Source organism: Rhinopithecus bieti, unplaced genomic scaffold (assembly GCF_001698545.2).
Source record: "Rhinopithecus bieti isolate Rb0 unplaced genomic scaffold, ASM169854v2 scaffold_44948, whole genome shotgun sequence".
NCBI lineage: Eukaryota > Metazoa > Chordata > Mammalia > Primates > Cercopithecidae > Rhinopithecus > Rhinopithecus bieti.
In genome coordinates, this window is record NW_016818762.1 from 1,537,550 (window position 1) to 1,560,762 (window position 23,213).

Sequence of the window (23,213 nt, forward strand, 5' to 3'; positions counted from 1 at the left end):
AAAAAAAAAAAAAAAAAAAAAAAAAAGAAACAATATCTATCACACTGTTTCATGGAAGACTGGCCTCTAATGCTTTGCATGCTTGGCCAAAACATAGATCTCTTGCTTCACTTTGTCGCACCTGCATCTCATCTCACTGCACTCTCGCCAGCTACAGTGGTCTTCTTTGATTTCTTAAAGAGGCCAAGTACTTTTCTTAACCTTTGTCGTTGGATGCACAACACATTTTGAATGAACAGCACTGCATGCTCACTCTGTTTGAAACACGTTTCCACCCCACTCTCTATGTAGCAAGGTGTTTTTCTTTAGGTTTCAGCCTAAATGTCACCTCCTAGGAGAACCTTCCTAGGTCCTCCCACCCTAATACGGGTCATCCTAATTTAATACTCTTATTTCCTTCACAGCAACTAATATTTTATTTGTTCATCTACTTATGTTTTTATTTACATCTACCACCAGAATATAAGCTCCAAGAAGGAGACTGCTCACTGACGTATCCCCAGCACCTTGCACCTGTGTCTGGCACCCAGGTGACGATCATGAAGTGCCTGTTGAGTGAATAAACAAAAATAGGACTGAAGGTGGAGAAATCCTTTAGAAGGGATTGTATTTGTTCAGATGATAAATGACAAAGGTCAGAACTGAAGCTATGTCTATAGAAATGTAGAGAAGAGACCATGTAGGAGGGATATTTGGAGAGAGAATTACTACAGTTGCTCACATCTGATGCAAGGAGTAATAGAGAAGACATTTGGCTGTACCTTGGGTGTCTGGCTTCAGCAGGAATGTGTATAATGGTGCCCCAAACCAGAAACTGAAAACACAGGTGTAAAAGCAGGGCTTGGAGCATAAAGGTAAATTCTGTTTTGGATGATTTGAGTGTGAGAAGACTGGAAACATCTCAGCTAAAGTGTTCAGTGAGCACCTAAAAATCTACCTTTGTGCTAGTGGTAAGTGGATAGGGCTAGGTTAGATATAACATACTCCCAAAAGTAACCTTTATCCATTTATTTCTAGCCAAGATAGTGTTGGATATCTTGTAGAAGAAAGCCAAATCCATATGCCGGCTGAAGTTGAAAACAGTGAATCACTAAAGGAAAAGCCTTGGTTGTAGAGAAAAAAGGTTTCAGGAGGGTCACCATAATACCAAAAGCACTTGCATTTGGTCCAGGAGAGACTCTCAATAAGTGATTTACTTACTTACTGCTGATTTTCCATCTGCTAGATAGGATGACTTATATTTAAAAGCATTTGGCATCCTTGGTCACAGTGACTGCCTGCATGATTGCAAATTAGTGTTTTCATTCCACGTTAGTGAGTTCCTCTTATTCTTATCCCAGGGGAGATAGAAAATTGCTGTTGACTATTCTTGATATAAACGTTTATATGCATTGCAACAGACTAGATGCCAGAAACCTTCTGGCATTCATTTGGAATTTCCCATACACTCAGAATTCATATTTATAATATTTAAATAACGTCAAGATAAAACATTCTTTATTTAGTTCTTACTAGTTCAGAACGTCAGTTTGAGAGATCAGCTGCAACACTGGCTTTCTTTCTGTTAGGGAATCTCAGTTCAAAATGTACAAAAGGGATGTCAGTCTATGTGCTCAGGCTAAAACCCAGGTCTGAGAATGCCCGCTGGACCTTGTTCCCTTTTGCCTTAATAATTGCCAGAAATCTTTGTCAGAGTTTATGCAAGTTGTCTAAGACATAATGAATTTGACAAGGCATCTGAAATCCAACATAGCTTATCTAGGGCTTTCCTGAGGAGCAGTCTCAGTCTAGCCTAGAAGAGCATCTGCTCAAAAGGCTTTTGGTCTTCAGAATTTTTTTTATCATGCACATCTAACAGTAAAAAGTTTTAGTGCATGCTTCTCAATGTCTATTTTCTAAAATATATAAGTGTATGACAGAAATAATAGGTATGTTATAAAGTATATGCAAAAATATGAATTAAAATAAGATTAGTAATATTTTTAAATGTCCTGCTAATTTTGATGGCTTCGGGTTCTCATCAACCTGATATCTCAAGGCTCAATATGCAATTACAGTGAGTCTCATTATTAACAATAGTGAAGTTAAACCCACATTTTCAATAGCCTTAGTGGTAAATTCTATTTATGGGGATCAATTTCTTGGCAGATGTCATTTGGCTATCCTCGTTTTTACCTGCTTCCATAACTGATGAAGAGTTTGTACTAGCAACCAAAGTGTCTGCTCTGCCATTTTCCTATTGTTGACGGATTATCTTAAATCTGGGGTTTCACCGCAGGAGGCTTTTGAAGCCAACTTGTTTATTTTGTGAAGTGTAGTTAAAACCAGATTTTAGAATAAGAAAACTTCATTTTTTACTCCCCACCCCCCCATCACAATATGTTGAAAGCAAAGGAACAAGTGAGGATGCCATGTCTGAAAGAGTTTATCCACCAAAAGTGCCATATGATTCTGACCTGCTGACATACAGACTAAATAAATGGGCAGTTTCAATTAACTTATTAACTATAGGTAGAACTAATTTTTTTTTAATGTTAGATAAATATAAGTAGTCACTCTAATATTTTCCTTTCCTTTTTCACCTTTTCCTCCCTCCCGCTGCGTCTAAAACACCTAAGCAGTGGGGCTCCCACCTACCCTTTCTAAACCGTTCTGCATTCCTTCACTCGCAGAGCTGAGTCCAGAAAGCAGAGCGTGGCATTTCTTTGTACTTTACCTTCAGGCAACTGGCTGAGACCATCCAATCTGCCTGGAATGTAATTTTGGCTTAAAAGAACCAGAACTAATGGACAAACAGAAGCAGCTTAGCCCGAACTGTTTCTCATTCCACTGCCCTCTGGAGAATAGAGGGAATATAGAAGGGGAAGTTTTGTGAATTGTATGCTCTATGTCCTTCTTTGAGGTTTGAACCATGGACAATTTTAATTGTACCTATAAAAGGAGACCTTGGGCAACTTCAGGCATAGTACATGCCTGGACTTAAGCGAGAATTGGGATTTTTGCTTTACGAGATTGAGTGATTTTGAAGTTTTGTAATAGATTAAATATCCCTTTCGCGATCATCCATTTCTCCCACCTCCCAGGCAGCTTCTGTTCAGTGTGTGTCTTATACTTGTCTCTTACTCCATCAGAGCCCAGGGTAACATGACACAGTAGCAGGCATTTAGCAATTTAGATACAATTATAAACTATACTATATTCTCTCTTTTTTTTTTTTAATCTGTTTGGATGCAACTTTTGTTTGTGTTTCTTCATGTGCTGTGTGCCTTAGTTTTCCTTTTTAGTCGATTTTGGCATCCAGTGTAAAATTACAATTATTGCTATATATTCAAGAAAATTAGACTTTATGTTACTAGAGATTTTGTTTTCTTTTTATTTAAGATAAGATGTTTTCAAGTTCCAGGTTTCTTTTTTTTTTTTTTTTTTAAGAAATTCTGTCTCCTGTGACTTAGCTGCAATATTGATTATTTTTGAAGAACTGCAAATAGTTTGTAACAAAGATTAAAGCTTAATCATTTTATTGCATATGTCAAAATAGCGTTTAGAAGTGAACTACGTATTAGCATGAATTAAATAATGGTGAAACTATGAATGTATATACTAAGTAAATGAAATTTTATTTTATTGTATTGTATTTTATTTTATTTTTTTGAGACGGAGTCTTGCTCTATCGCCCAAGCCGGAGTGCAGTGGCGTGATCTCGGTGCAATACAAGCTCTGCCTCCCGGGTTCACGCCATTCTCCTGCCTCAGCCTCCCTCGTAGCTGGAACTACAGGCGCCCGCCACCACGCCCGGCTAATTTTTTGTATTTTTAGTAGAGACGGGGTTTCACGTGTTAGCCAGGATGGTCTCGATCTCCTGACCTCGTGATCCGCCCACTTCGGCCTCCCAAAGTGCTAGGATTACAGGCGTGAGCCACCACGCCTGCCCTTGAAATTTTCATAACGTGGACTGTATGTGGTTCCCACTCTGGGATTGCTGATTAACATAAAAAGCATGTGATGCCATTTAGAGACCAGGATTTCTTTGTAGCCTTTTTTGGGTAGTTTGTTCTTCCTTGGTTAATTCACTGAAATGTTTTTTAGGTGGTAAGGATTTTAGGTGGAATGATTATTTGTAGCCTGACATCTAGGAAAGATGAAGGAAGTACAGTCTTGGTCCAGTAAATTACCACTGCCTTGGAGGATAGTTGGGGTGATTGTAGAATTGAGCTTGGGAAGCCAAGCAGTGTGACTTTGTGCCTTAGTTTCATCATCTGTAAAACTAGAAACAACAAACGCACCCACCCACCTCATATGATTAAATACAAGACACTTAGAACAATGCCTGGTACAGAGGGAGCTGCCAATAAATTCTATCAGTTATTAAGTATTAATCCCCAGTAAAGTCTGCCTGCTGTCCTCACCCTCTGATGGAGTGGACAGAGATTCTTTTAAGCTGCTACATAATGGTGCCCTTAAGCATCTCATTTGGATACTTGCATAGAGTGAGGATTTGTGCGTATCTGGGTTTGCATAGGCATGCCTGGTGCTTATTGGGGATGGAACCTAGTGTCCAGTAGGAGAAGCGCAAGGTCTAGGTTATAGAAGAACTATGACCGTTTTGAAGAGGCTTGTTACAGAGCTCTTCAGTGGGAGCAGATCCATCCAGTCCCCTGGCCTAGCCTCTGAGTGGTCCTTCCACGCTCCACACCCCTCTCTGTGGGCTCCCCTTCTTTCCACTTCTTGCAGTTTTTTTCATAGACTTGGTCTTTGCTCTCAGGAATGACCTCACTGTTGGGAGGGAAAACTGTGGGAAGATATTTCTGCCTTCCCTTTCCTCAACTCTCACATTCTACTACTGCCTCTTCCCATGAACCCCATGTTATCGTTTCCTTTGTAGAGGTCAGGGAGTAGATTTGTCAGAGTTTTGTGGGATATAGGTGACATGAGAGTTTCAAAAAGCCAAGTCCTTCTATATGTCTTTCCCTGCTCTTTTCTCTTTCTCTTACTGATGGAATTTTTATCGAGTTCTGAAAAATATCAGTATTTTAGGCAAAGCAGCTAAGTTTTGTGTTGGCTGTTCGAGAGTTAACATTGTAAACAAAATTATTTCTACTAATACAGTCAAATAACCCTATCAAACTTTGCTATATCTAGTCCATTTGCAGAACATTATTACGTACCCACTTTGTGCAAGAGGCTTAAGGCAGTCACTTAAGGAAATAAAAAGAAGAATAAAATGCGCTCCATACAAATCATTCTCAAAACCACCATCAGCCAAAACCTGGTGAGCTAATCCAACCATACCTGCCTGTGCCATCTCCCACACTTTGGATGACCAGATTAGCTTTGGCTCATCTCAACAGACTACGTAAGATATGCCTTTCTCACCACCGTGTCCCACGCTTCTTGCTCAAAGGTGCTCCTTCAGTCGAAAAGAACAGCTCCCTTAAATAACTCTGCCCTTCTTTTTACTAATTAGAAGCGCTTCGAACAGCAAGCACATTCTGTGTATTTGGGCATAGTACACTTGGAGATAGAAGTGTTCAGGGCTGAAAAATGACCGGAGAGCTGAGAGAATCCTGCATGTTCTTTCTGCGTAACCCTGGTCTTGTGAAAAGCCATCTCTTACCCGGAGAGGGAATTTTCCTCTTGTGTAAGACCCTGACCCTGTGCATGTGCCTACAAAGCAGGCACATAGTTTTTATGTGTGCCTGTTAGTTTGAATTTGTGATACGGATCTGCTTTTTGTCCCTGCTGACGGTTATTATATCTTAATGGGCGAAACACTACTCTAATGATCCTTGTGTATATAATTCTTGTGGTACAGAGCAGGCACCAGAGGACCACATAAAAATGTTTGCCTCAATTTCCCTGCAAAAAAGAAGCCCAGGAACCAGACTTGACCAAGTAACAGATTTTTAAAGGTAAAGGAACCCAATAAAATTACCAGCTTTTCACAGCGTGTGCCTACTTCCTTTTGACATATTGTGAGGTGTAGGTGAAATATTCTAACTGAACTGACAGTGTGAGCGGGACAACTAAGGAGGGAAGGAGATAAAAGTAAAAACCACCAGCAATGATTGATATTGCAGTAGCAATGAGCTGTTGGGGTCTCCCCTTTGTGGACTTGACACTTTGCCTTTCTGACACCATCTGCAGGAGTGTTGGTATAATGAGACCTATACAGATGGGAACAAAAGCTGGATTACTTGGAATTACTGTATCAGAGCTTTGAGGCTTGCTGTAAAATTGCATAGGCTTGTATTGTTTATTCAATTTATGAGAGGTGTGCCTGTGTGCACACACATGCGTGGAAGAGACAAAGACGGAAAGTGTTTTTAAAGTATAAAATGGAGGGAGCGATCTGATCTAGGTGACGCCAAAAATAGTTTAGTTGAATACTGACTTCTTTCCACACTGTGATCATTATGAGTCCTAATTAATTAGTTAACTAATTAATTGGGCTTATGTAATGGCTAATAAGTTTAATGGTAAGTGCTTGCAAGAATGACTTAATCAGAGAGCATTCATTGATTCTCTAATGCATCGTTCCAGTAGTTTGAGAATAGAATTACCAGGTGTGGATTCTGGCTCGCTAGGAAGCTAAACTGTATTTGGTGACTAAGACGTGGGATTATGTACATGTAAGGCAGTTCTCTTAGGCATCCTAGGACTTGGTAGGCCTTTTTATTTTTTAGACTTCTGGCTGATACCCCAGCCTTCCCAGGCCAATATTATTCTTATTAGAAATAATACAACTAATTTAATCTCCCTAAGTTCTAGGCTCAGTATCGATCTCTTGATATTGCTGATTCTACCTCTGAATTTTCTTTTACTTTTTAAATTGTATTTTTAAGATCCTTCCTTGGAAGAGGAGAAACTTCAGTGGAATACTTGGCAGTGGCCCTAAGTTCATCTCTTTATCTGCTTCCTTTACCTGTCCTTTCCTGTCTACTGCATTCCTTTCCCAGTTCCCTGAGGGGGCAGATCAATGGTCATGCTCATCTCTTAGACTCCCCTGCCTATTTCCGGGGGGATGGTACAAAGCTCTTCCCCTAAACGTAGGCTCAAAGCCTCAGAGTGGTTTTAGACTCTACTTTCCTCAGTCCCAGAGCTAAAATTCAGAGGTAGAATTAGCAATATCAAGAGATTGATACTGAGCCTAGAACGTAGGGAGATTAAATTAATTGTATTTAGCAGTGTCACTCTAACAGTGTTCTGTAGTGTCTTTCTTTTTTGCCCTGTCCTTTCTGTCCACACTATTCAGGGTTTTGCTACCTCTTGCCACTACAATAGATTCTAAACTAGTCTTTTCAAATTTTGACTTTCTGTGTGTGTAATTTTGTCCAGTTTACTCCTCTATTCATAACTGCTCAACAGCTCCCTCCTGTATAACAAGTGTTTTACAGGTTCATCATGGTGTTCAAAATTCTACAAGGTTTTACCCCAAATTATGTTTGGAGTGTGTCTTTCCAGTCACTTTAATTAATTCTCTCTTCAAACCAAAATTGAACTACCTGCCATTGCCTAAACATTTTGTGAGCTGGTCTGTTATCTGCTGCTTCTAACTGGAATGTCTTATACCCTTCCAGTTTATGTTCACTGGCACTTATTGCATATTTACAGATTGTCATTGCATGGACGAATTTAGCTTAATTATTGGTGATGAATAGATGAGTGTTTTAAGTGTCTACCTAAAGCAATATAACAGTTGAACTTTTACTCGTTACCTTTCTTCCTAAGGGGATACAGCTATTTCAGACTTTCTTGAGTAAGGAAAGATATTTTCCTTATTCATTCCCTAATAATGAGAAAACTCATTTTGAAGTTAATTATTTTATTAGGGAATATTCAGGCAAGCCGTGTAATCTACACCGAGTGTATGAGTCGGGGGCACAATTACCTAACTGCTGGCCAAACCTTGATTTTTGGACGGGGTCAAATTGCGAAGAAGCAAACAACCATAATCCAGAGACGTGCCTTATATATAAGGCTGTGCCCCTTTAGAGGCCCTCTGGTTTCTTTTTAAGACCGCATGTTCTCTTTGTCAAGAAGCTTTTCCTCCTGTCAGCAGAAGGACTCACTCTTCAGGAGTCCTGTGGTATAATCATACCCACAAACATTTATGTTCTACCTGCTGCACCCCTGGTACCATGCTGGGAGACGGTTATCAAGATGCATAAGAAATCAACTGCTGACTGCAAGGCTTTCACAGTCTTGTGGGGGAAGGAAACTGTTATGCAGCATACCATCATACAGATTCTTAAAGTATACCATCTTCACCTTGTGTAAAATATGACAGAGGTGCCATGGCAGAGGAAAAGACTGAGGACTTAATGATCCGAGGGTCAAGGGATGTCCTTCCAGGGCTTTGACCTCTGTGGCTTGGAGAGATGAAGAAAGGGAGGAAGCCATGGCATGTTCAGGAATGGGGAATGACACAGTGTGACTGGAACCCAAGGTGCATGGAGAACATGGTAGGAGATGAGATTGGAAGTGTAATTGAGGCCAGGCAGGGAATGAGCTTAACAGCCAGGCCAAGGAGTTTGGACTTCGCTGAGTGTTTAAAGGAAGATATTGGAGGTATTTTAAGCATCACAGTAAAATTTTGAAATCCATGTTTTTAAAAAATAACCTTGGTACAGTGAAGGATAGATTGATGAGAAAGACTGAAATTAGAGATAAAAATATAATACAGACTCGGAGGTACCTGGCATTTCCCTTAAGACACCTGATCTGTTATTTTTGTAATTAGAGTTCTGTGCCATAGACCTTTCCTGTTAATAATGCTTTCTGAAGTTGGGTCTTGAGTGGGGTTTTAAAGGACTGCAAGGGTTTCACAGTAACTGCGATCAGAAACACCTAAGAATTCTGGAAAGTTGCATTTACAGCACAAATCACTCAGTACTTGTAGTTTTCTTTGTCTAACTCTTTCCAGATGTTAAAGGGGATGAGGCATTAACAAGCATTAAAACACATTTACAATGTATATATTTGAAATCATGATAGTAATAGCTCATACATACCATTTTGGGCATCTACCATGTTCTACATGCTATGCTAAGCATACGTCTTACCTCACTTAATATTTTCAGTAAGTGGTATTAGAGCTGTTTTATAGATACACTGAAGCTCAGAAAATTTAACACGTCAGGATCACACAATGAGTAAATTTTGCTCTATCCATGATAGTCACCTTGATTTTTTTTTTTTTCTGTACCTTGATGTGCTCCTTCAGAAAAAGAAACTTGTCTTTGCAGTTACCTCTCCCTGGGATGTTTTTCTCCAAGATAGCCACAAAACTGACCTCTGCAGGTCTTCCCTTAAATGTCACCTCCCAAAGAAGCCTTCCTTGATCCTCCTGTCTAATGTTGTACATTTCTCTGTTTTACTTTCTTCATAGTAAATTGTTATCTGAAATTATGTATTTACTTGTTTATTTTCTGTCCCCAGTCTAGGATATAAATTTCATGAGATGAAGTACTTTGCACTTCTAACTTAAAACTCCACAGTATTTTAGAACAATTTCTGGAGCATCCTGTACACATTCAACAAATATTTATTCAAGGGCTGGATGGGGGAATGAATGAATCCATGTCTTCAGAGCCCATGGTGGTTCTCAGTCCCAGCCTCTCTGGCTGTTATTTTTCTGCTATGAACACACTGGAAGGGGCACAGCTGACAATATAATCTGAGGAACTGTGTACCTGGGCCCCAGACTGATTACCTTTTAAAAACTGGATATTTACTTACTAGGAAAAGAAACTCACAGGTCATTCTCTTTCTCATTAGTTAAGATTATTTGATTATATCTAAGCTTGTAATGTATAGTTACCCCAGATGCATGATTAGTTAACATGTAAACATTTTTGATAGATTATTGTTTAGAATTTGACCTTTTCTTATGCACTCATGTTGGTTGATTTTTGTAAGAGAATACTGAGATTGACATAAAGTAGACATTGTTTCTGGCTATTTTGATTTTCAAAGCATTATTCATTTAAAAATGCATGTTCTGTCTGACAAATTAGTGGATTTATATTATCTCCACACACAAAATAACAGTCTTGCGAGGGCAAATCCTTTCTTTCTGTCCTTAAACTGCGTTTTTCTTTGGTGGTTTCAGATTGGCCTTGGTGGATATGTGATGTTCCTTTGTCTTGGTGGAATCTGAGGTGGCTTAATTTGTCTCTAGCATGTTAAACTCCTCTTTTCTGTCTGTTCCACGTACTTAGGAATAGCTTGCTGATTAACCCTTGGGAATAGCTTGCTGATTAACCCCTAAGTTTGAGAAGGTGGCCTGCAAAGGAATTTTAAGTACATTTCTTGGTGTTCTGTGAGGTTCCGTGATCTTAGCTCAGTTAATTAGCTTTGTTAAAATTGTATGAAAGGGTTCATGTGATTCTAAACCACAGAAGAAGCAAAATACCTCAGAAACAACCTGCCCCTTGACTTGATCCCCACCTTTCCAAAAACCATGGTGTAATGGAAATGAACAGAATAATAGTTGACGAGCAAAATTTTAAGGCATTCTAAGTATCACTGGTTGGTTTAATAAAATTAATTAGCCTGCCACGGAGAAAATTTATTAGCCTGCTGGTTAATTTCACAATGTAAAGTCAGGGAAGGGAGGTAGGGTTGAGGGAACAAACCGTATTAGTTTTGAATAATTATTTAAAGATGTGGACCTGCTTATTTCAAACACTTTGGGAGCCAAATCCATTAGGGATTTTAAGTCTCAATTTTTGCATCGCAGTATCTATGTACCTCTCTAGATGAAATCATAAGCATATTAGTTAACGACTACATTAATCTTAAATAATACAGAACAAGTAGAATCCTAATAAAACCATGGGAATGAGAGCCTGCCTGAAGACTGGCTCATGGGAGGTTTCCATAATCTTAATTTGCTATTGATGCAATTACTGTTTTTTCTTGTCTTTTTAATCCAAACAAGATGTTGGCAGTGGCCACGGAAAGGTGCCTGAAATCACATGCCTGAATTCATTTAATTTGCCAACATTGTCTTTTTTCTCTCTCTCTTTCTGGTAATGGGCAGGAGTCAGTTCTGGTGCATTAGGTACTAAATCTCTTCAATTACCATCGGGAAGAAAGATTTAAAATTGCGCTTGAAACCTACAAACTGATTTAGGTTTAAAACACAAACACTTCTCCTGTGGAGCCTAAATTAAACTGCAGAAAGGACTCAGAGCCTGAGGAATTAAACAAGGCAGAGCCAAGACTCAGGCCAGTGATAGGAACCATTTTGGTTTCTTGCATTTGAGACCCCTGGTGCGAGAGGAAGGGGAGCAGAAACAAGCTGAGAGGCACAGCTTGTGTAAGAAAGTGCAATACCCTATTAATTACTTGGAAGCTGGATGTGGAGTAAACATTGGTGCGGGGGACCTAATCAAATCCCTTATCCTCTTTTCTTTTTGGGTGCTCGGCAGCCATTTTCAATGTGGATGACTCCGTGGTTGATCTGGAGACCCTGGCAGCCTTATATGAAAACGTGAGTGTCAAAGACTTACAGAGCTAGCGTTTCCATATTTATCTTCTACCTGAGAAATGACTGAGCCGTTCACGTTCTTTGGTAATAAGGGTTTTGACATAGCCTAGAAGAGATTAAGGCATAGAAACACAGGCTTGAATGGGAGTGGATGTGAGGAGCACTGGATTCCTAACTCCCACTGTGGTATCTGGACTAGCAGATCTCATTGCATACTTGCAAGGCAGGGCATCTAAGGTGGACACCACTTATGTGCCCTGGAACGCAGTCCTGTCACTTGCCGGCCGAGTGAATGAAGGTAAGCTGCCTACTGAAATGCTAGTGTGCACCGGTGTCTACTTCTGAGGAATGGGGACTGCTAACACCAGCTTGATGGATTGCTCTTAGTCCAGGTGAGCTGATGATACCGAATGTGGGAAGGTGTGTAGAATGGTGGGTATGTGTTTTGGATTTAGAGTGAGACAGTCCAAGACACTCTAAGTCTTGGACTTAGAGTAAGACAGTTAGATGTGTCTACCATCGCCTGCTAAGTGACCTTGCGCTAGTTACTTACACTCCTTAATCCCGTTGTGATCTTCAGTACAGCGGGGATTATAGTAGGCTCTCAATTTTTTTTTTTTTAATCAAATGAGAATTTAATGTATGTAGCAGTAGCAATGTGTTTTGAAAGTCAACAGGACTGTACACATATAAGGTCTTTTGATTTGGGTTTTAAGTGGACATAACCAGCAGAATTGTCAGGTTCACTTGAGAAGACAACACAGGAGAGTCAGAATTCCCATGATTGTTCATTGTTTTGGTTCACTGACTGTTAGGCTACAAAAACAGATTGAACCACATTCTCTTAAGTAATGGTATTTCCCAGGAAGCTGTCTAGGGCTCTATAGTATGCTGTGGTCACTCAGTTCAAAAGATGATTCGTTTCATATTTATGTCCCCTGGGACCTTAAGTTTCTTACGGAAGATTTCCATAGTCTAATAGTCTAGGCCTGGTGGCATCACCAATTCCTTGCTCATTTTCACATCTTTTATATGTATGAGGAGCTACTAACTCCACAAGTGGGTGGGAACTTCTCACGTTTCCATTAGTAAAGCTTTCATTAATAAACCAGAAAGTACACAAATACCAGGCCATTGGGAGCTAATTATGCACTTCAATACTTGGAGGTCAGCAAGGTATAGTGGCAGAAAGAGGGATTTCCGCATCTGAAGCTCTTTCACAGTTACTTAGTACAAGCCTCAGTGGAATAATCTGTAAATTGAGGAGCTAGCGCTTCAAGTTGGAGGAATTTGTCAAAGGCAGTGCCTTCCAGATGCTTCGTGTTGTTACCATGAGCTCAGGACTGTGCACGTGGTTGCCGCTTGTTAGCTCACAGCAGAGAAAAGCTGCATACGACTGACATAGTTGGATAAATTGAGAAAGCAAGTGACTAAATGCCAGAATAAGTGGCACAGACGATGAGTGCTCACGAAATTTGGAAAAAGGGACGATGGTGACTAGAAATGAAAGAGCCGCGAGTTCATGTAATTGGGGGCTGTTCTAGGGGTAAGGAAGCAAAGTCTAAGAACAATTTTCCTCCAGCCTCCTTACAGGGGAAGAGACAGGGGATTCAAAAGTAGAACTCAAGTAGCCGTACTTCTGTGTCTAGCTGCATGTACTTGTTAGGACTATTTGCATTGAATCTCAAACTTGAGCGTGCATCAGAATCACCCAGTGGGTTTGCACCCCCCCTACCCCCACCCACACCCCCAGTTCTTGTGTCTAGGATGGGCCAATAATTTGCATTTCTAACAAGTGACAGGTGATGTTGTTGATGCTGCTGGTCTAGGGACCACACTTTGAGATCCACTGCCATAGCCAGAGTCTCACTGCCCATTTTCTTGGTTTTGTTTTCTATTTTGCTGCAGAGAGCCCAAGAGGATGAGCTGGTTAAAATAAGAAAGTATTACGAGACATCCAAAGAAGAAGAACTGAAGCTGCTGGATAAACCTGAGCAGTAAGGATACTTAACACTTTTCTGTTAGGCCAAAAGGAGAACTGCAATTTCTGTCTTCTTGTCTCCCAGCTCAGAATAAGCAAATCTAAACTGTGCAGCCAGCTAAATCACAACACCGTCATTCCTGTGACCTATTGCATGCAGCAGGATGACCCTGCTGCCGGGAAAAGCAGCGCTGAGATTTGTGCTGTTGGACAGTGTGTCTCATCCCCCTCCCCCACCCCACGAGACTCCCCTTTCTTGTTCTAGCAACTTGTTAATTCCTCCTAGACTAAACATTTTGACCAAAAGGGTAACTGAGGAAGGAAGAAGGCATTGTTCTGTTTAAGGTTCTGCTGATGTAGTTATGAAGATGATATCAGAGTCACAGAATTCAAATTTATTTTCCTAAAGGTCAAATCCAGTAAATGCAGCCTGAATGTGCCAGCTTTTCCCCAAACTTCTTCACCTGCTCTGCCCAAATGTGGCCTTTTCTCACCCTCACTCTGTACTCTTCTCTCCAGCCACTATCTATAGCTGCTTGCTCTGTCGTTTGCAATGCCGTTCCATAGGCTTTGAAAACCCAGAACTCCGGGGTGTAACTGGGTGACTCTTGGGGTCTCGAAGCCACAGATAAGCTCCTGGGGCTCTGCAGCCCCACGCCCCTGCCCAGCTTTCCATGGCCTAGGACTTTGTGAGACTGTAAAATGGATTCAGAGGACACAGGGGCCCCTTTTGCCTGTTGCTACCTTGAATTTTTTTTGTCCAGTTCAGGCCAACCCTCTCAACCTAGAGTTGAGGCAAGTATAGAAAACGAAGCAGAAATGGAGTGATCAGATCAGGATTACAAGTCAGCCCTAGAAGCTTCCAAGGTTCTCTGGCTTGCACTGGGGTTCCATGCCTTATCCTCTGGGTCCTCTAGAAACGGGTCCTCAACCCCTGGGCCACAGACTGGTACCGGCCCGTGGCCTGTTAGGAACCAGGCCACACAGCAGGAGGTGAGTGATAGACAAGCTGGCATTACGCCTGAGCCCCGCCTCCTGTCAGATCAGCAGAGCATCAGATTCTCATAGGAGCACAGACCCTATTGTGAACTGCGCATGCGAGGGATCCGGGTTGCACGCAAGCTCCTTATGAGAATCCAGTGATGATCTGTCACTGACTCCCATCACCCCCAGATGGGACCATCTAGTTGCAGGAAGACATGCTCAGGGCTCCCACTCATTCTAGATTATGCTTAGTTGTATAATTATTTCATTGTATATTACAGGGTAATAATAATGGAAATAAAGTGCACAATAAATGTGCTTGAATCATCTCGAAACCATCCCACCCTCCAGCCCCAACCCCTGGCCTGTGGAAAAATTGTCTTCCTCGAAACCGGCCCCTGTGCTGAAAGGGTTGGGCACAGCTGCTCTAGAGTACCTCAGTCCCCGTGGCTGCCTGGACACTTAGACTCAGGAAGACATCTCTGAATGACTGGGGATGGGAATCGGGAAGAGAATTCTGGGTTTACTCAGTTCAGGACAAACCTCCATGATGGTTCTGGGAACCTTGGGTGACTTGCTCTCACATGGAGCTTGGTCCAAGATCCCCCCTCAAAGTAGGTTTCTAAAGCCTGGGAATGCTGTGAATCAAGTCAAGTGCTGTCTTGGTCCACTGACTTGAGACACCTTCCTTACCCATGCCTCCCCTCAGCTGTTCCTATGGTCTATTTCCAGTCAGATTCCTAATATAACAAGTGAATCCCTCTTATGGTGCTAATGACTGAAAGTAAAGTGACTAATGGGATATTTCCACACTGAAGAGGCCATGGGGATGTATTGGGGCACGGTCGGCAGATCAGGCACTTGGGTCATGCTGGTTATACCAAGTTACGCGATAATATTCTCCTCTAAGCCTGGAGTTGGCAAACCTTTCCTGTAAAGGACTAGATAGTAAGTATTTTAGGCTTTGTGACTTACGGGATGTTACAGATATTCAAGTCAGCCATTGCAGTACCAAAGCAACCACAGACAATATATAAACAAATGGGTATTGCTGTGCCCCGATGAAATTTTACTTATGAACACTGAAATTTGAATTTCATATTATTTTTACATGTCATAACATGTTGTCCTTCTATTGATTCTTTTTTCAACAATTTAAAAACGTAAACATTGTTCTTAATTCGTGGGCTATACAAAAACAAGTGGTGGCCTGGTTTTGGCTCATGGGCTGCAATTTGCCAACCCCTTAACCCGTGAGCAGCGCTGCTCTAAGCTACAGGAATGGCTTATCCGGTGAAATGAACAGGCAGGGAGAGATCATGTGTTTCTGCTACTGTCCTAATTATTGTTCCAATTGCCAGGACTTAGATAATGGTAGCAGGTAATTAACACACAACTTACTCTTGTTTTCTCTACTGATGATCTAGATAGAAAAGCATTTTAATGTTTACAAATGGTCATTGCAATGGCTTCATGAACATGCAACCCTGGCAAAAAGGACTGTCATGCTATGCTGGTGAGGTGACATGCCTGGGCTCAGTTGCAGGAGGGTGAGGCACGGATAGATGGGGGCCTTCAGACCTGGGTGCATTTCGTCTTTGCTACCGACCTCCTGCACAAACCAGCATTTGTTTGATTTATGCCACTCTGATTCTCTGGCAACTTATTTGCCATTAACTCCAAGTGAGTCGACTATAAGCATGTTTTACATACTGGAAAATATGAATCATTTATAGTTCTAACGGTCCAGTTTCCTAAGAGTCCTGTGGTGCCCAGTCCTATAAATCAGAGCATGGAGAGGCTGGCCTCATCACTCACCTCATCAACTCTCTTACACTCCAGTGCCACATTTAGAAAGCCATTCCCCACAGAGGTGTCATCTGCTTGGGACCAGGCTGTCTGAGAACCACTCCCTCTAGGGATGGCCCTTGACTCTTGTGCTGCCTGGTAATGGTTGTGAGATGAGGCTCTATGGGTTTGATTAGGTCTGGTACACGCTCCTCATGGCCTAGGGTAAGAACATTATACACAGCCTATTGTGATGTTTCATGAAGGTCCACAGCTGCCTTGGGACCCCCACACAGTAGGCTGTGTTAGTGTACTCCTCCGTCGAAGAATGCAGGTTGCAACATTCAATTATGCCGTATGTATCGTCTCTGTGCACATGCATCTTAGGTCATACCATTCAGAAGCTTAGGGAAAATAAATCAAATGTTAGTGCCTTAAAAACAATAGGCCACATTGCATCATTCCACCTGTCAGCTGAGTTGCTGCTGTAGATGTGTAACCCAAATAATGTGAGACACAGAACTTCTTTCATATATTAGAAGCTGAAGTTGCAGTCCTTCCTGGAAATAATTAGCCTACCTTGGAGAAAGAAGGGAAGGATCCGTCATTTGTGGCTTCTTTTGGGAATATTTACTCTTCTTTCTTACTGAATCTAGAATGTAATGTTAGACTAGCCCAAAAGGAACTCAATCCATAAATATTCCTAAGTACCAAAGCTCAGTGTCCAAGATCCTGTGTTTCGGAATATTTAAGAGAGTTACTGTGTTTGCTCTTGTGGGTAGAGGATAAAACAGTAATGGGGCAGGGCAGGGGAAGAGAAGATATTTACCAGATGCTTGCTTCACAGCCTTCAAAGTAACCCATACCTCTGGTACCTTAGCAGATAAATAAGAGAGGAGCTATGATGCTCCTTGCATGGCTGTTTTTGGATGGCAAGGGTCATAAAACCCTATTTTTTTCCTCCAAATTTGCTTCTTTATTATTTTGTATTTTCACTATATCAAATATCCAAGCCAAAACTGCAAAGTCACCCTGGACTCTTCAAAACATCTCTTTGGATTAGATTACTCTGGGTCTTGCTGCCTTGGTAGCTTCCTCATCCATTTGCCCCTCTCCATTCACACCGCAAGCCCCTCTTACCTTTCCTCTTGGAAGACTACAGCTGTGGTCTAGGAGGTCTCCCAGCCTCAAATTTCCTATCCCATCCAATCAGCTGAGCTGCTGCCGTGGAGATTTTCTACAACAAAAAGCAGAAACTGTCACCTTCCTGTTTAAAACCCTTCATTCGTTCAGAAGTTTCAACCCTGTATTTTAGAATACAGAACACAATTTTAGCATCTGCCTTCTACTCACTTCCCCCACCCATACCATTCAGCCTATCTTGGCTGTCCCGGCAGTTTCTCACATGCTGTGCGTGAGCATCACAGGACTCCGGGGACCCTGGCTGACAGTGTTCCCCCCATGACACTTGAGTGTCCTGCATTTGCTTTCCTAGCTCCTCTTCTGGATCTGTCACCAAGAGCACTCATTTACACTCCACAGTAATCATTGATTTACTTCTCGGATTATCAAGACGGGATTGTAAATTAAGCTCTCTTCTCCGATCTTAGCATGGTCCCTGACACACTGTAAATGCTCATACGTTCCTAAAGGACAGACTGACATTCTTGGCGACCGATCTCTAGTATTAATTTTCAGTTCTTTCCAAAAGTGATGTAAAATTATGGTCTTTTCTACCCCCTCCAACTCTTTGTATGGGTTGCAGACCCTTCTGCATAAAGAGGACATTGGAACATTAAGATTCTTTAAGAGCTTTTCCAGTGCAAGCCCTAAGCCCAGAAAGGCTTTAATCCTAGAGAGCCTTGCAATTCTATCTTACCCTTTCTTGCGTAACATACATTGATAAGACTATGGTCTTGTCTCCTCATATTGGTCCTGTGCTTCCTCTTTTGAGATTAGTTGTAGGTAACCATTCAGCATTTTCTGTTTTCATCTAAGTCCTTTTTGGTGAGCTGAGGCATTGATCTGTATATTTTCCCAGGTGGTGTCTGTAACTGCTTCGCTCCCTGTAATAGGAAGTATACATGCTCTGGGGACTTGGGTCCTGAATGACGTCTCATGGTCACACTTAGCAGGGGAGAAATGCACAGCCCTTCTTTCAAAATAGCTCAGCATCTGAGTAAATACGTCCTCCCCAGACTCATTACAGGATCAAATGCTGTCAGTCCTATGAGCTTTTTGCTGCTTATATATTTGTGAAAACTGATGATACCCCTGATTTCAGTAGTGATAAATGAATAAATTGTTTAATGTTATATTCATTAAGAAGTAATTTACACAGAGTTTAACCTTTTCTTCTTGTCCTAATGCAGAATTCCTATGAGTTTCTACTTTTATACTCCATCATATAATTTTCATGATAATGGGTTATTGAACGTTAAAACAAGATTGTGTTTTCTCTTATGGGTATTCCTTGCTTTCATTGAATATCATCTTAAAAAAAATATGGATTATGACCTAGTTTTGGAATAAATATGAAATCAATTGATGTTAGGAATTTATTAAAACCCAAATCTCCCTAAAGGTAGAGGTGGCACAGGGTATATAAGCGAAGAAAATATCTTTGGGTATAGAAAGAAGTAGGCTCCAGCTTTGTTCCTATGTAAAACCATTTTTGGTGAGAGATGGCAAAATGCCTTGGTAATGATATTATGAGTTGACCAAGAGTTTCAGAAATATCAGTTAATCATCATCTCAACTCCAAAATGAAATAAATGGCTGTTAGTAGATTTTCTCCTTTTCTGAATTCATGTCCAACTGTTTCCACCCATTTTCGTTTATACCCCTTCCTCTGGTGGTTGGCCTGGAGAATATGTAGCTCTTCCAACTTAGTTTTGTGAAGGGAACCAGTGCCCAACTGCTCAGACAGTGAGCTACTGTGTGGAGGTCAGTATTCACCTTTAGCTTTTAAGATCTGTCTTGCCATATTTTTAAGGAAACTGTAGGTTGTCTACTTAATGAGTGCCTGCTTTGTTCTACATACTGAGTTGTAAACTATGTCTGTCTGTGTAAGTTAATGTGAAAAAGTAAACAAATATCTGGAGAATGTGATCATTATAGACCATTATGTAACTCACTGAGCAGAAATAGTAGCAGTATCATTTCAGTAAGAGAATTTTTTAAAATCACTTGTCTGTAGACATTTGCCTCAAGTTTTCAGTTTGCTTGGCCTGTATAAATACACCTTTAGAGAATGCTGTATTATGAGGGAGTTTATTATATAATTTTTCTCGTATGTTCAAGACTAGGGCTTTCCATTTGGCTTTAGTCTCTTGTTTGGGCAGCAGGAGATAGATAACTTGTTTAGTATACTTGTGTTAACTTTCTGTTCCCGAAGGAATTTATGTACCATACATTTATTCATCATGATAGAACCCCTTTAAGAAGCAGCCCTGTTGTCAACAATGGAACCCATGCCCTTGGAATTCCTTGAGTCTACCTATCTGACACCTTTTATAATTGTTAAGTTCAGATTGTTAGATAAGGAATGTTCCCAAAGTGGATCTTTTTCAGCTGTCTTTTATTTTCTTTGTGATTATATATGAAGGTAGATGACGTATTTTCTTTTTTTACAGATTTTTACATGAGTTAGCCCAGATTCCTAATTTTGCTGAACGTGCCCAGTGTATAATCTTCAGATCTGTCTTTTCTGAGGGTATCACCTCCTTGCACAGAAAGGTAGAGATCATCACGCGAGCTTCTAAGGTATGTTTACTGTCTAATTTAAAAGATAGCCTTGTTCTGAAGAGCAAAGGAGAAAGTGGGAGAGACCACTTTAGTGCCATTCTAGAAACCTTTTTGGACTCATATTAAATGTTTTTCTAAGTGTAAATTTATCTTGCCCAAGTGTGTGTGTGTGTGTGTGCACACGCGTGTGTGTATATGAGAGAGAGGGCGAGAAAAGGAGATGCAGATGGCTGAAGAGGGAGAAGGAGGGAGAAAAATGACGCTTTTACAGATTGCTTCTAAAAATCTCTGAATATCTTCCAAAGTACATACTGGCCACTAAAAAACAATCTAAATAGCATGGTCTGTTTCCTGTTTTACAATTTGGATTGCAGAAGAGATTTTGCTTTAGATCCATGCATTTGATCATATGAAATGTGTCAACCTAATAAGAGGATTCTAGACACTTGATAAGTGAAATAAATGACTGACAATGAGTCATTGGCAAATAAGTATTTGCTGGCTTTACTACACTGGTGTTCATTATAAGGTTAACTTGTAGCACCTGGCTTTTTCTCACAGTTGACCCATGCTCTTAAGGACACATTATTCCTCCCCACAAATACTGTAGTACTTTGTTCCTTATTTGGAGGCATGATTTTTTTTCCCACTAAGATACGAGATATTTCAATAGAGAATAAATATTACCAAACTATAATTATACACTCACTAATAATACCTCACAGGCAGGAGCAGAAAATGCCTGGAGTTGCATTGTTCTTTCTTTCTTTCTTTCCTCTTTTTTTTTTTTTTTTTTTTTGAGACAGAGTCTCACTCTTCTTGCCCAGGCTGAAGTGCAGTGACGTGATCTCGGCTCATTGCAACCTCTGCCTCCAGGGCTCAAGCGATTCTCTTGCCTCAGCCTCCCAAGTAGCTGGGATTACAGGTGCCTGCCATCAAGCCCAGCTAGTTTTTGTGTTTTTAGTAGAGACGAGGTTTTACCATGTTGGCCAGGCTGGTGTTGAACTCCAGACCTCAGGCAATCTGTCCACCTCGGCCTCCCAAAGTGCTGGGATTACAGGCGTGAGCCACTGTGCCCAGCCATCACTTTTTTACCCTGAAATAAAGGGGGATAAAAGGTGAATTAAGACTATAAAGAAAAGAAGTTTCAATTGGAAAATTGTAATTGAGGTAAAAAATAAATAAAAGGACAAACAAATGAGACAGGGAGCCAAAGAAAATCCTAAGCAGCTTGAAATTGTAAAAGTTAATAGACATATAGCAAGCACTTAATAAATGTAAGTTGAATAAATTTATTAAAGATGGCCTACTGCCTTAAAATGCATTATTGAAGTTTACCTCTGAAAATTATATCCAGGGATAAAGAAGAACATACTTCTTCTATATCTGCTCTGCATTTAACTGTATTGGTTATATAGATAAATAGTCCTGAAATACATCCTCAAAAGGTAAACCCCTTTCTACCTTGAAGTCATCAAAGGTTAAGCCTTACTCTGTATACCAACTCCTTTTTTACAACTTCTGCTTTAAAATAAGTATTAAAAATTAAACTGGCTGAAATGAAAATATAAAACCAATAGTTAATCCTCATGTGTTAAAACGTGCACTGTTTATAATTAATTTGTTGAGTAGGTAGAAAAAATGGCTGTTAATGTGTTTGTAAAGACACTTACGGCTTAGTACAGTGTGGTTTTCATTTCACCAACTGTTAATTCTGTTGTTACCAAGCCTCCCGACAGCGCTACTGAGCACTCGGTAAATATTTGTTATTGAGGGAACATGGGTACATTTGGAGTTCAGCTCTGTAACAATTGGTGTTTGCCATCACAGGGTTTGCTGCACATGAAGAGTGTGAAGGATATTTTAGCTCTCATTCTGGCTTTTGGAAATTATATGAACGGAGGAAATAGGACTCGGGGACAAGCCGATGGATATAGCTTAGAAATTCTGCCCAAACTCAAGGATGTCAAAAGTCGGGTATCTATTTTTCATAATAAGTTTCCATGATCTGCCATTATTTTCTTTCTTTACCTTTAATTTTAAAAAACGTATTCCAGAATGTTCCGTTTATCTCTCTCCTCCCCTTAACAGCAATCATTTATATTAGAGCGTGCGGTTTTTTTTTGTTTCTTTTCACTTTTGAATAAAGAGGTTTTTTTTTTCACATTAGACCTTATTTTCAGTGACCCGATTCCCATCTTCGTGTGCTCTGACATACACAATTAGGTATTGAACTGCTACTCAGTGAGAGAACAAAATAGTACCAGGATCCTGCAAAGGCTGGAGGCTGTTTGGGTTTAGTGTTGGCTACTAGTAGTATACTCATTCCTGAAGGGCAGAGCCATATTGAATCACCAATTTTTTGCCACAACAATTGGGCTGGGGTCTACTGTCAAGCTCTCTGAGCCTGGTTATCCCTTGGCTCCACACCCTGCGGAGCTACCTCTTTAGAAACAACCAGCCCGTATCTAGGCGTCCCATGGGGAGCGGGGGTGCGGGGAGGGGAAACACACACAGGCAAATTAGAATTAGACCCCAGTGAACAGGACACAAAGGCTGCCTTGTGGGAGGGCCTGCTCCCCCCGCGGCCTCCCGGGGCCATAAAGTGGCGTGGTGCTGCCCTTAAGCTGGCCTGGATTGTTTTTCACACCATTAAGAACACACATTTTTTGAAAGATGGGAAGGGAGGGGTGCTTTTCTGTTCTAGGCCCTGGTTCCCTTCAGCACTCCCTACCCCCTCCTGTCTTGGCTTTATGCCAGAAAATACAAGGAGACAATGGTTTTTGTTTGTTTTAGCCATTATTTCAGAAGTTTGAGGGATTGTCTGTTTGTTGTTCCCCAATCAGGATAGTGTCATTTCTTTATGTAGCCGGCATAATAAATGGATGGGATAAAGCAGAGGAAGGAAAACCTGCCAGTATCGAAGAGAAAGCCAGTTTTCACAAATCAGAAGTTTCTCAACCTGAGATTTTCATCTCTCAACCATGTAACATGACAGTTTCATGGGAATGATTTTCATGTACATTTCTCTTTTAAACCTAGGATAACGGGATTAATCTGGTGGATTACGTTGTTAAGTATTACCTGCGTTACTATGATCAGGTAAGAAATGGCATTACGTGGAAACCTCTCAACTCTTACTCATTGTTGGCGTTCATATGTTGTATGATGGATAGTTGGATGGATGAATTGCAAGCCCAACATAGAATATGAGAGCTC

At 40.8% G+C, this 23,213-nt stretch overlaps 1 protein-coding gene across 1 annotated transcript in view; it reads left to right on the forward strand.

Moving 5' to 3' along the window:
- Window positions 1–20,013, forward strand: part of LOC108518805 (formin-1-like) — a 297,109-nt gene extending 277,096 nt beyond the window's left edge. Inside the window, exons 11-13 of the mRNA XM_017857448.1 lie at window positions 11,436–11,497; window positions 13,403–13,491; window positions 19,883–20,013. The gene's annotated coding sequence lies outside the window, so the exon portion shown is untranslated. The remainder of the gene's footprint in view (window positions 1–11,435; window positions 11,498–13,402; window positions 13,492–19,882) is intronic.
- Window positions 20,014–23,213: the final 3,200 nt, after the last annotated feature.